The 12,457-nt window shown below is 35.8% G+C and overlaps 1 long non-coding RNA gene and 1 pseudogene across 3 annotated transcripts; one reads left to right on the plus strand and one right to left on the minus strand.

The window, feature by feature from the left end:
* The first annotated feature begins 560 nt into the window (after positions 1–560).
* On the plus strand, positions 561–3,111 carry LOC110759048 (uncharacterized). Of its 2 annotated transcripts, XR_002527048.2 has the most exons (6): positions 578–921; positions 1,044–1,114; positions 1,536–1,636; positions 1,730–1,816; positions 2,144–2,253; positions 2,529–3,111. It is a non-coding gene; the product is annotated as an uncharacterized LOC110759048 (long non-coding RNA). The 2 variants fall into 2 exon arrangements; XR_002527046.2 differs by having other exon boundaries at positions 561–921; positions 1,730–2,253.
* Positions 3,112–3,429: 318 nt separating this feature from the next.
* LOC110759083 (COBRA-like protein 1) lies at positions 3,430–5,589 on the minus strand (annotated as a pseudogene). Its single transcript, XR_015834560.1, has 5 exons — positions 5,497–5,589; positions 4,498–4,954; positions 4,212–4,404; positions 3,909–4,150; positions 3,430–3,826 (listed from the first exon to the last, which is right to left on the minus strand). The product of XR_015834560.1 is annotated as a COBRA-like protein 1 (transcript).
* Positions 5,590–12,457: the final 6,868 nt, after the last annotated feature.

Below are 12,457 nucleotides of genomic sequence, written 5' to 3' on the forward strand. Positions count from 1 at the left end.
GCGGGCGCTAGGCGGCTAGGCGGGGGCTAGGCGGCTAGGCGGCTGGGCGGGCCTCCTAAGCGGGTTGGGACCTTTTTTGGTGCCGAATCCGGACGACGAAGCAGCAGAAACCGAAGAAAACCAATCGAAGCTTTGAGTTTGATAGAGAAGCGAAATGGCTGCGTCCGCGAGTGTAGGCTTCGTGATAATATTGGTGGAGTATAGCCGTTCGGCTATACGTTTAAAATATTTGAATGTATTTACCCTTTAAATACACATTTTTGTCCTATCATTTTAGGGTCTAGGGCTAAAATACCACTTTAGCCCATTGGGCTAGAGTTATTTCTTCAATTATTTTATTTATACAAGCGATATTGGGGAATGAAAATTTAAATTCTTTCTGATAACTCACATTCTGATGATTTCCAGCTATTACCCCATTGGGCAAGAATAAAAAAAATGTATTTTATTTGTAACAAATAATACGGGTTAAACCCATAAATACAACAACAAAAAATAAGGATTTGCTAACATTTTGTGGATCAAAGAATGTTGAATCTCATAGTATAAAATTGCTTGTTTGGGAATTTACTTTTTAAAATGTATCTATCGTAATTATGAACTAAACCCAATTACAAACTTTTTTCTCATTGCACTTGACAAGCATTCTCTTCAGCTATGAGATATATCAGTCCGCCATGTATTCTATGTAGATGAAAAATTGGATACAAAACAGTCTAACAAGACAACGAAGAGAAGTTTGCAGCTCTGTTTTGAAAAAAAGAAGCAGAGATGGGTGAGTTATCTTAGGCCAGGATTAATGTGTGGAAGGTCGGGTTAGGGTTTCCAAAACTGAGAGATTGATGAGTTCGATTTGGATTTCGATTGGTTTGACTCACTACTCCACCGGCGTCGACTTGTGGTCCATCGGATGCATCTTCGGTACTTTTTCTTACTCGCTCTCACGATTTCTTTGATTTCGTTTGATTTAATACTTCAATTAAGAACTAATTAACAATTAATATGAGTGATCATGATGATACTATTTGATTCTTGAATTGCAGACGAGATGGTGAGGAGGAGGCAGGCTCTGCTTCCAGGATCTTCTGTTCCCACAGTTGCTTCACATTTTAAGGTGGTTGTTTTAAGTCAATTTCTGTTTTTCTTTTTCTTTTTCTCTGCTAATACAAATTTAGCTGGTTAAAATCATTTCTAGGTTAAATTTTTATTGTAATTGAGTTGACTGCGCGATTCCACTTTGTTATTTTGATGTTCACATATACTTTTCACACGTTCAGTCTGGAATCTCTCAATCCTAGAAGCATATAACAGTAGCAAAAAAAGATGCCTTTGAAAGATATGGCACTTGCCCTTAGTTATGATGAGCAATTTTAACAGTGATATTGGACAATAAGTTAATTCTCTAGTTTCCTGATCTCTTGTCTTGTGGTCCCATGAAGAAATGTGCCATTTGTAGTATCACGGGGGACCAAAACAATGTCAGGGGTGTAAAAGGATTACCCTTGATATCTGAGTACGAATTCTATGTTTTGCAGCTTCCCGGCTGTGTGGCTAAATAGATTGTGGCAATGGATACAATAAAAAAAAGTTGTATTCAAGCTACCCCAAGGATGATTTAAAAAGAATAGAGAAAGAGGTGAGCTCTAATTTACAAGCTAACTGTCCCTATATTAATATGATGCAAGCCTTTGATTGCTCATTGGTTCTTCGAAATAACTACATTTTCCAGGTTGATGATTTGACTAGAAGGCTTGTCAAGACAGCAGAGGACTTGTGCAAGGCAAAGGAGAAGGAGATCGGTGCAGGGTAAAAGCTGGTATTTTGTCTGTGTTTTTGTATCTCGATTGGCGGAAGGCCCCACCTCCTTCCTGAAGAGCTTTACCTGAATTTGCTTTTGTAAAAGAGTCCTTTAGTTTATCATTATTTAATATGCGAAATTGATGTTTCAAATTATGATAAAGTGAGTTCCTTTAAACGGGTTCAGAGATTTAGCTCCCATACATGTTATTAACAACATAACCTCGTCCCACACTGATTGTTGCTTATATAAATTTTGCTGCTTATTATTTATGTGGGCTCCCGCTACCAATTGTTTCAGCTTATATTGTACATTTATGTTCATACGTTTTGCTGATGATTTCAGCTAAAGGAGCTTGAGATGCCAGGCCCAAAGACAAGATAGGAACCTCTATACGTAGATGATTTCAGTTAGTGGATGAAGACCTAGTTCTCAAAGACAAGATAGGAACCTCTGTAAGTAGATGGTTCCACATACAGCTTTGAATTGAGGCCTTATTTCTTTTCTAAGTTTATTTGATTGAAGAAAATTTCTCATGCTTATTTATATTGGCATTTTGTAATGTATATCATTTTAAAATTTTAGTTGTATTTTTGGAGTCTTCCTAGCATTACTGGAAATCAGGTCAACCTTTGATGGGTTTCATTTAAAGCTCATTTCTGCAGGGTAGGATTTCTGCTGAAATTCCTACAGGTAAATTCATGCTGATATTTTTTTTGGTGTTTGACAGCTTAGGAATTTGTATAGCAGACTTGAATCTAATCTCCAAAGCAGTAAGAAGCGTCATGCAGAACTCTTTCAAAGGCTTGAACTGTTTTCTACTTTGTAAGAATGTTATATGTGGATCTGAATCTCATGCTTCTAAATCAAGAGAATGGGACTCTTAAGAACTGTGATTTAATACTGACTTAAGTTTATCTTATGGAGAGGATCATTCCAGCAACATATCCATACAGAATGAAATGAAGCTAATAAAGCTTTATCTTGTATGTTGGTCTATAAGTGCCCTTGTGTACTATTGTTAAAGTGCCCTGGTTTTGTGACCATCTGCTCGAGATTAGGAAATTATAGTTCCTCATGTATTTTTGTTTGAGATGAGTGGTCAGTGGGAAATGAGGAAAAAACAAACACATATTTTACTTCACTTCTTGTATTTGTATGTATATGCTCCCAAGGGGATAGATCAGGAAGAAAACACAGTTTCATATGAAAGCATGCTTATGCAGGTCTTTGAGTATTGCAAAAGGATTTAGATATGCAAAGTCAAAATGGCTGTGATTCATATGTATATATAGTCAGATTGACAGGCTTTATATCGCCCTCATGTTCATTTGGTACAGATAGAAACCATACATGCACCAATGGAGAAATCTAAGTTGCATGACCAGTGAGAGCCATTATATTAATTTTTGTGTAAAATATTCTATATATCTGATTTCCCAATTTTGACCGGGATTGACTTTTAAAGTGACAAAATCTTGACCAGTCAATAGTAATAAGTAGCAGAAGCCATTTAATTAGAGTAATTAATTAGTTTAACCTTGAAAACTAATTGAAAGAGCTAAGATATATATACATATACATACCAATACACCATTGAATCATCAACCAAACTGCCTCCAAATATCATTGAGTTCTTAACTACATACATACCAATGCATCATCAACCAACCAATATCAACTGCTCAACAATGTACTTGCTCACAAACTATTTGACAGTCAATTTGTGAACATAAACTGTCACAAAGATGATAACTACAGATATGACTATCGCAGCTACTATTACAGAGATGGAAGTATAGTAGAGCTTTGACTCGATTTTTGGCAAGCTTGGATAGATGTCAGGAGGTGGCATTTGACAGTAATCTCCATCAAATAATACAGCCCTAGGAAACGCCCAACCGTCCTCCAAAGTAAATGTTGCTCGATCCTTGTAGAAGAGAAACTCTGTCTGTATGTATCCGTCTGGCCCAGATTGCATTAGAATGTCATTGAAGAAGTTAATTCCCCAAAGCACTACAGTATCATCTGTTGAGAGAAAAAAACCAAATTAATAATTTACACATTAATTAATAGTCTTAACTTAGTTATGTTAGTGAAAGGAACTTACTTATTGTCCCATAGAGACTCAGAGATTTGTAGTTGAAGCTGAAACTTCGAGCCATGTCATCGAAGTTGGGGTGTTGGATAACTAAATTCCAATCAGAATAGTTCATTCTGTAATGGAAGTTAGTTATCGTAACTTTTACCCGCCAGTACTCCTTGTAGTTCATCATAATGTGCCAATGAATTCGGATTGGGCACATATGATCACTACATCGAACCAAAGGCTCGAAGCTATTCACGGCATCCCTCCTACAAATTCACAAAAGGCATGTTAAATTAAACTCACAAAAACACTAAATGTTACAACAAATTAAGTGACATAAGTAGTAATGAAACTCACTCTGCACATATTTGTGGGCTGCTTGTATTACTTCGGCAGCCACATGAACAAGTTGGGCACGACACAATGTTGCTATCGTAAAATGCGGAGAGAGAGACGCAACATGTTGGCATTTTACGAGCAATGAATGGTGAAAACGTGCATGTCACGTTCCACGTCACTATGGTACAACAAAAGACAAGCAAAGAGATTAAAAGTAAAATTCATACTACCCTAACACAAACACAAATACAAGGGTTGAATATCGACTTACTGAATGCTTGAGTGACCCTCCTTTTGTCTGCAGTTGGGAACTTCGTGGGTTCCACAATACTTGCGGAGCCGCACGTATAGCCAAGACCAGGTGCTTTCAGAGTGAAGTTTGTAGGAAGTCTCACATCTGTGTCGGTGGTTTCGGATTGACCAACAGTCATAGTGAAAAAACCTACGTCTGGGGCTCCATTCTGCACCCACGACCTAAGGACCCCTCCTTTGCAACAGCTTCTTACTTGCTGGTTGTATGGGGCACCTGGCATTAGGTCAACAAGTGTTGGGGTCTGCTCACAGTTATGAGGGATTGCATCTTTAAAAGATGAACAATCCCCTCTCTCCGTTGCTTCAGCTCCAAGCATGGACCAAATGACTTCCTTCTTCGGCCAGGTCCATCCAATTGACCATCCAGGAGCTCGAATGTGTCGATAGCGCTGGTAATTATATAGTGCTACGTAGGCCTATTTATTTAAATCCATGTCAAATTTATATGCATCCAATTGAGAAAAACACAATAATAAAATATCCTAAAATAACAGAAATACAGATAACTTGTTTTATTATAAATTAATACAAAATTTTAATTGATTAAAAGAGAACTGAAATGAACTAAACCCCAACCCAGGCCCACAAAAATCTAATCCAACAGAAGGACAACACTGTTTTGGGTGAGCAGATAAAAAACAAAAGAGAACTGAAATGAAGTAAAGCCCAAACCCAGGCCCATAAAAATCTAATCCAACAGAAAAACAACACTGTTTTGGGTGAGCGGATAAAAAAAAAGAACTGAAATGAACTAAAGCCCAACCCCAGGCCCACAAAAACTAATCCAACAAAAAAAAACACTGTTTTGGGGGAGCAGATCCGCTGTCCCCAATTGGATGTCATTTCTATGTTTCCTCTCTAGTTGTTTGACACTTGTCCACCCATTAACTCCGAAATTAAACTTTTAATAAATTCTTTGCAAAAAGAGAAACTTTTAATAAAATTTTAAAAAACAAACCACAGCGCCCCCACTTCCCGGACCTTCTCCCTCAGCCCCCAAACCTACCACACCAGCCTCTCTCCGTAACGGCCCCAACTCCATCAAGACCATTCAGCTCTTCCAGAAAATCGTATCCACATACCCATTACTGTTCCCCAATTTGAAACTCATTCAAATCTCCCACAAAATTATAGTTTATAAGAGCAGGGTTTTAGTAAGAGGACTGATTTATGCATTTTTCTGCCTGAATAACAGAAACTCAATTGAAAAACCATCAAAATAGAAATCCAGAAACCCAATTATCTGTGGCTCATTAAACCATTAAAATGACAGATTCCAATCCCAACCCCCCTTAAAAACCTCAATCAATAGTAAGTATATATCACACAGCAAAAACCTAAGGAAAACATTAATAATAGATAAAAACGCTTACTACATAGCCATCAGCAGTCCATGCCATAATATCCCATTTGATGGTGATATTCGCATCCGGGTCCAATGAATCGTATCCCTCTGGAGAACATTAACCATCCATGTGTTAGGAGTTATATTAAGCAGATTAAGCAAGGCTTACACGCAGAAACCCCTGGGTTACGACTTTTAGCTCAAAATTACAGGGGAGGACACAGGGAAAAGTAGAAGACCTGCATCGAACAAGCTGGTGGTGGCTAGGATGAGAAGAAGCAATGCGACTTGCTGGAGGGCCATCTCCTTCTCTCTCTGTCTCTGTCTCTGTCTCTGTCTCTGTGAAGGAATATATATGAGACTGATGAGTTTGCTCAGGAAGATGAGTCTGATGAGTCCAGCTAGGGGTTTGATATATTTATAGGAGAAGTCATGATTCATTCAGCTTAATTTACAGAGTCAAGATTCATTAGAGCACCGCAGTTTTTTGTTTGGTTGTAATAAAATGGTTTGACAAAATTAGTAATTTGGAATCTTTTAATAAAATGAGAAATTTGGCACCTTTTTGAGTGCTTCAGAATCAGAAATTGCATGTGCTTACGTTAATTACATTACATGCATGCATGCATATATATATCTAGATGGTGATTTCTTCAGTGGAGTTGGCGACAAATCTACTATTGGTTGTGGCCCAAACAAATACGGCAATTGTTTTCCTCATTTAGTCCTCTCCGGCCATCTTTAACGCGTGTATAAGGCCATAGGGGTTTTTGGCCCGAACTCCTTTTGTGGACAGCCCAACTCCAGCTGGCGAAATTCTATAACGTTGGACCGCCATATATGGACCTCAGATGAGATCTGTATTTTTAGCCGCACGATTAAACTGAACGGCTTAGATTTAAAGTTTCATTTAAGCTACAAGACACTCAATCAAAGGCATCACGTGCATCTCACTTATGAAAAAAAGTTGAATAAATTTTATTCTCTGTTCTGCCCTTCTGACAACAAACCACCCCGCACGCCAGTGATTTTGGGCCGTTGATGAATAATTCAGGGGCTGCATGTCTGGCCAGGATATCATGACCGTTGCCATTTGAATGGTTTTCCCTTCTTCAGAAATGATAAATGACACAAGGCTTTCCCTCCTTCAGAAACTCCAACAGAGAATAAGACATGAAACAACAGCTTGTGCTTTCATGGCCTAGGGCAGGGATCGAATTGAGAAACTCGTGCTGTTTCTGGGATGTCTTTCTTTTCTATTTCTATTTCTTTTTTCTTGTTTCTTTTCATTTTCTTTTTGCTTGCTGTATTTTATCTCACCATAGAAATATGAGACAAAACCCCACAGAGAAGAGGCTAGAGCCCTTCCTCTCCTCTCTCTCACCCCCAATAAGGAAGATAAAATAGGCACAAAACATCATGAGAATCTCACAAGTACATCATTATTAATGATAGGCACAAAACAAAATGGTTTTTTGTTGTTGTTGTTGTGTCTAGTGACACAAATAATTTGGAACTTGAGAATAGAAACAAAAGTGTCTGATATCTGACACAAACCACATGCCATTCTTACAGTCCATGTTATCTCAGTTCTAGTCATTGATACATAATTATATGATTTCTCCTGGAAATGGAAACTCATTTCAAGATTTTCACAAAGCTATTGAAATTGACAATATGCAATACAAAAGTGATGAAGGTGAACAATAGTTTCACTCTGACTTAAAGCGTTAGATGACATTAAAATGCCATCACATCTCAAGGAGGGGTGTTTGTTGACTGATTGATGGCCGTGTTCAAATTCAAAGTTGACGTGCAGGGTTCGAATCGCCATGGAGTTAACTTCCGAACCCCAGGCTCTAATGAATCGAGTTAATCAAATGATTTTCATGGGCTATTGTTGTTCATTTGTTGCCATAATGAATTGGCCCCTACAATACAATAGTTATATATTGTTTTCATTCAAAATCCCCTCTAACCATAAACACACAAAACGATTTTGATGAAATATTCAGCAAAAGCAGGAAGAAGACCAAGGGGAGAGAAGATGGTTGAACGTTTAACCTTAATTTCTTTTTTTTTTTAATTTTCTTTTTTTTAAAATAAAATGGAAAACTTTTTAAGGTAAAGTAAAACTAAACACATAAAAAACAAATTAAGATTAAGAAAACAAGCCTTGTACGGTGAAGCATGCCAAAGACACTATCCTAAAGCCTTTGTAGCTCCCTACGTGCAGGTAGAGGAGGCCCTGAAAGTGTGAAAGTGGTGCCACCACACAAGGCCCCCAATTTTTTTTTTTCACGTATATGTTATATATATTAATATTTTAATTATTATATATATAAATCCCGCATAGGACATTTACAAAAGGACGGGTTTGGCAACATTGTTTTGTTGCACTTTAACTTCTACTTATGGTGTGGGTTCGAGGCTCGCTTATCTCATAACGCTGATTGATTATATAATGAAAGATAACAAGCATTGCATATAGTTCATATATATTTGCTAGTTTATATATATAATATTATATTTGGTTGTGGGGTGATGATTGATTTATATACTTCATATATATATAATTATACTACATACAAGTCTTCATAATCATATAGTTAACAAGCACTAAAAGGAAAACCTAGTCTTTATACTGAACATACTGGTATTTAAGTTTCTGAAATTGAAACGTCAAATTTTTTATAAATCTGATTTGTGATTTGCATGCTAATTGATGATGATTTTTTACTTTAAAAAATAAAAATTGTGTATGCCACGGTGTAAGTTTGTGTTATAGATTATGTGAGTACCACAGTTTAAGTTTCGCACAGGCCCCCGAAAATCTCAATCTTAATTTTTGTTTATAGATAAGAGTAGTTTAGAGCATTATCTATTACTATTAAACCATTACCAAAGTCTCTATTCTCCCCTTTTTAATTTTCAATAATACACACCAAATTCAAGTATTATTCACAAAATATTCACATATTATTGATTTAAAATAAAATATATTTAAATACTAATTATTCACTAAGTAAATAATAATTAAAACATAACTACTAATTAAAGTAATTAAAAAAAAGAAATTCAAATCAGGCTACACACGGCTATACTTTAAAAAAAATTCTATTTATAGAGTATAGTCGCACAACTATACATTTGAAATATCGGCTCTACGTTTGAAATATTCTATTTATATAGTATAGCCGCTGGGCTATACTCTTGTCACAAAAACACCCTCCGAGCACTAGGCGGGTCCTTCTTTTTATTTTTTTATTTTTTTATTTGTAAATAGTATAGCTGCGCGGCTATACACCAAATTATTACTTTTTATATAAAAATGGTATAGCCAAACGGCTTTACTGTAGTCGTTTTTTTTTTTTTGTAATTCTTTTGTATATATAATATAGCCGTGGGGCTATACCCATTCATTAGCAATGTGATTTTTTAAACTGAGTACACCCTACTACCAAAGTAGTTATTATATAACTCTTATCGATAAGAGTAGTTTAGAGAATTATCCATTACTATGCCATTACCTGAGTCTCTATTCTCCCTTTTTGAATTTTTACTTTTCCAGAGTTATTACCCGTATAAAGAATTTAGCATTTTCACGTTTAATACTCGTGTTGTACATGTATGTATATATTTTTTTCATGTTTAATACATTTATTTTTAACAAAATTTTCAATAATATACACAAAATTAACGTATTGTTAACATCATATTGATTAAAAATAAAATATATTTAAATATTTAAATACTGATTATTTACTAAATAAATAATAATTAAAACATAACTACTAATTGAAGGCCGCTCGGCTATACTGTTAAAAAAAAATCTATTTATAGAGTATAGCCTAGCGGCTATGCGTTTGAAATATTCTATTTATAGCGTATAGCCGAACGGCTATACTCGTTTCACAAATTTTTTTTTTATAAATAGTATAGCCGCGTAGCTAAACGCCGAATTATTTTCTTATATAAAAGAGTATAGCCGCACGGTGTTACTGGGGTCGGTTTTTTTAAATACTTTTTTAAAAATAGTATAGCCAGGCGGCTATACTCTTTACATACTGTGATCTTTTTTTTATAATTGATTTTCCCAGAATTTTGTTTATTGATAAGAGTAGTTTAGAGCATTATCCATTACTATTAGCCCATTATTCAAGTCTCTATTGTCCCATTTCGAGTTTTTACTTTTCCAGAGTTATTACCCGTATAAAGAATTTAGCATTTTCACGTTTAATACTCATATTGTACACGCACGTATGTATTTTTCATGTATAATGCACTTGTTTTTTACAAATTTTCAATAATACACACAAAATTCAAGTATTATTCACAAAATGCTCACATATTATTGATTAAAAATAAAATATATTTAAATATTTAAATACTAAATATTCACTAAGTAAATAATAATAAAACATAACTACTAATTAAAGTAATTAAAAAAGAGAAATTCATATTATTTTTTATCGATAAGAGTATTTTAGAGCATTATTGATTACTATATAGCAATATGCACGTATAAATATAATGTATTTTACTTTACAAAATACAAGGCACAAAGAACCCATGTTTAAATTTGCCATTCTTTCCTAGAAAGAGGGAAAGAAATATCCCAAAAGTAAACGTAACAACTGCAAAAGAGAGTAGGAAACTAGCACAACAAAACTATGTACCAATTTTGATTACACTGCATGGAAACAGAACATGGAGGAGTTAGCTGTTATAAAAATTATAGTTTTTATTTTTTTCTGTAAAGCCATATGCAAAAATATTTATGTTATAAATAATATATAGAATAAAATAGAAAGCTTTTTAAGGTAAAGTAAAACTAAAGAAACACATAAAAAAATAAATTAAGATTAAGAAAGCAAGCTTGGTATGGTGCTATCCTAAAACCTTTGCCGCCTCCCTACGTGTAGGTAGAGGTGGCCCCGAGAGTGTGCAAGTGGTGCCACCGCACAGGACCCCCAAATTTTTTTAACGTATATTATTATATATAGCCCATGTAGGACATTTACACGAGGACGAGTGTGGGTTCGAGGCCCGCCTGTCTCATCACGTTGATTGATTATATAATGAAAGATAACGAGCACTGCATATAGTTCATATATATTTGATAGTTTATATATATATATACAAGTCTTTATGCTGAACATACTGGTATTTAAGTTTCTTGAATTGAAACGTCAAATTTTTTATAAATTTGATTTGTGATTTGCATGCTGTTCACCCGTTTTAATTTACTTCCTGAGATGACAGGGCAAAGTTCCTCATTAATTCAAAGACCATGTTTTGGTCTGTGAATTAACTTTCTTTATGTGTTGAGCGTGCCACTGTTAGCAATTTTTCAACCCTAACAGACTTATGGTAAAATAACTTGCGCCCCAAGTTATTAATTTTTACCAAACGATTGTGAATTTGGGTGAGGAATATCTCCCAAGTAAGTTCTTTTCTATGCCTTAGACTGGTAAGGACTTTTACAATTTATCTCAGTATAAAAACCGGCAGTTCTGGCCAGAATGAAAGATGACAGATTGAACCAATTTCAGGCAGAACTCCCTTTTACAAGACTCAAAAAGGGAAAAACTGACTATACAAGGACAAGGAGAGGGCTGCGCTTCCATTTCTGTCTGGATAGTTGCCTCTGTTCTGGGCTGGACTAGATACGCCTGTGCTGGACTGGACTTTTAACAACTTCAACTGTTAGGCTTCAGCTGTAAATCGATACCAAAGCTTGAGTTTGGCAGAGCTTTAATCTATTTCGAACCCTGGAAGGTTTTTGGATGGGCAGAACTGGGACTTCTCCAGTCTGAAAGGGGCAGAAGTGGCTGGACTCGAGCTGGAAGTGGGCTGTAATACCTGTGCTGCTTAGTCAGGGCTCTTCACAAATTTGTTGAGTTTTTCATATTTGAGAAAACTCGAAACTCTGCTTAGCTTGGCTTGTACTAAACCAAATTTGTAACGAGAGAAATCTCGTTATTGTTGACTAGTGAACTGGGATTCAAACCAGAGGTAGCGATTTAAACTTGTCTTTGCTGGGAGAAGACAGGATGATTCTGCAAGCTTGTTGGCAAGCTTTTGAATATTTCAGGCTCGAAGTCTGTTGGAACTTGTTTAGGATTTTGTGATCAAGTGATCATTTGAGTGTTTGTCTTTTGACTGAGTTTTGGTTGATTGATTGTGCCTTTGCTCTATTCACCCTCTCTTGTATATATAGGAAGTGTTCCTCCGGGAATGGGCGGCAAGTAATCAAAAGATCTTTTAATTTTTAAAATGAAATAAACAGGGGTTCTATCCATTTTCTTGCGAGTAAGCACTCAACGATTAGTTCCTGAGGTGACCACTTCTGTATTTTTGATGGAGTGCCCTGCCTGTTCTTCCATTCCACCTGCTTCTGCAAAGGGTCTGGAGTCTTGGAGATGGCTGGCTCTCAGCTTTTGGACAGTTTCATGTTTCCCGCTTATCTCTCTTTTTATAAAAACAGAGTCTGCTTATCCTCGAAAATGGTATTCCTCCAAAATATCAGAATATCTTTTAGATAAACTAAGCGGGTTCTAATCTTCTGGCA

Source organism: Prunus avium, chromosome 3 (assembly GCF_965620075.1).
Source record: "Prunus avium chromosome 3, drPruAviu1.hap1.1, whole genome shotgun sequence".
Lineage (NCBI taxonomy): Eukaryota > Viridiplantae > Streptophyta > Magnoliopsida > Rosales > Rosaceae > Prunus > Prunus avium.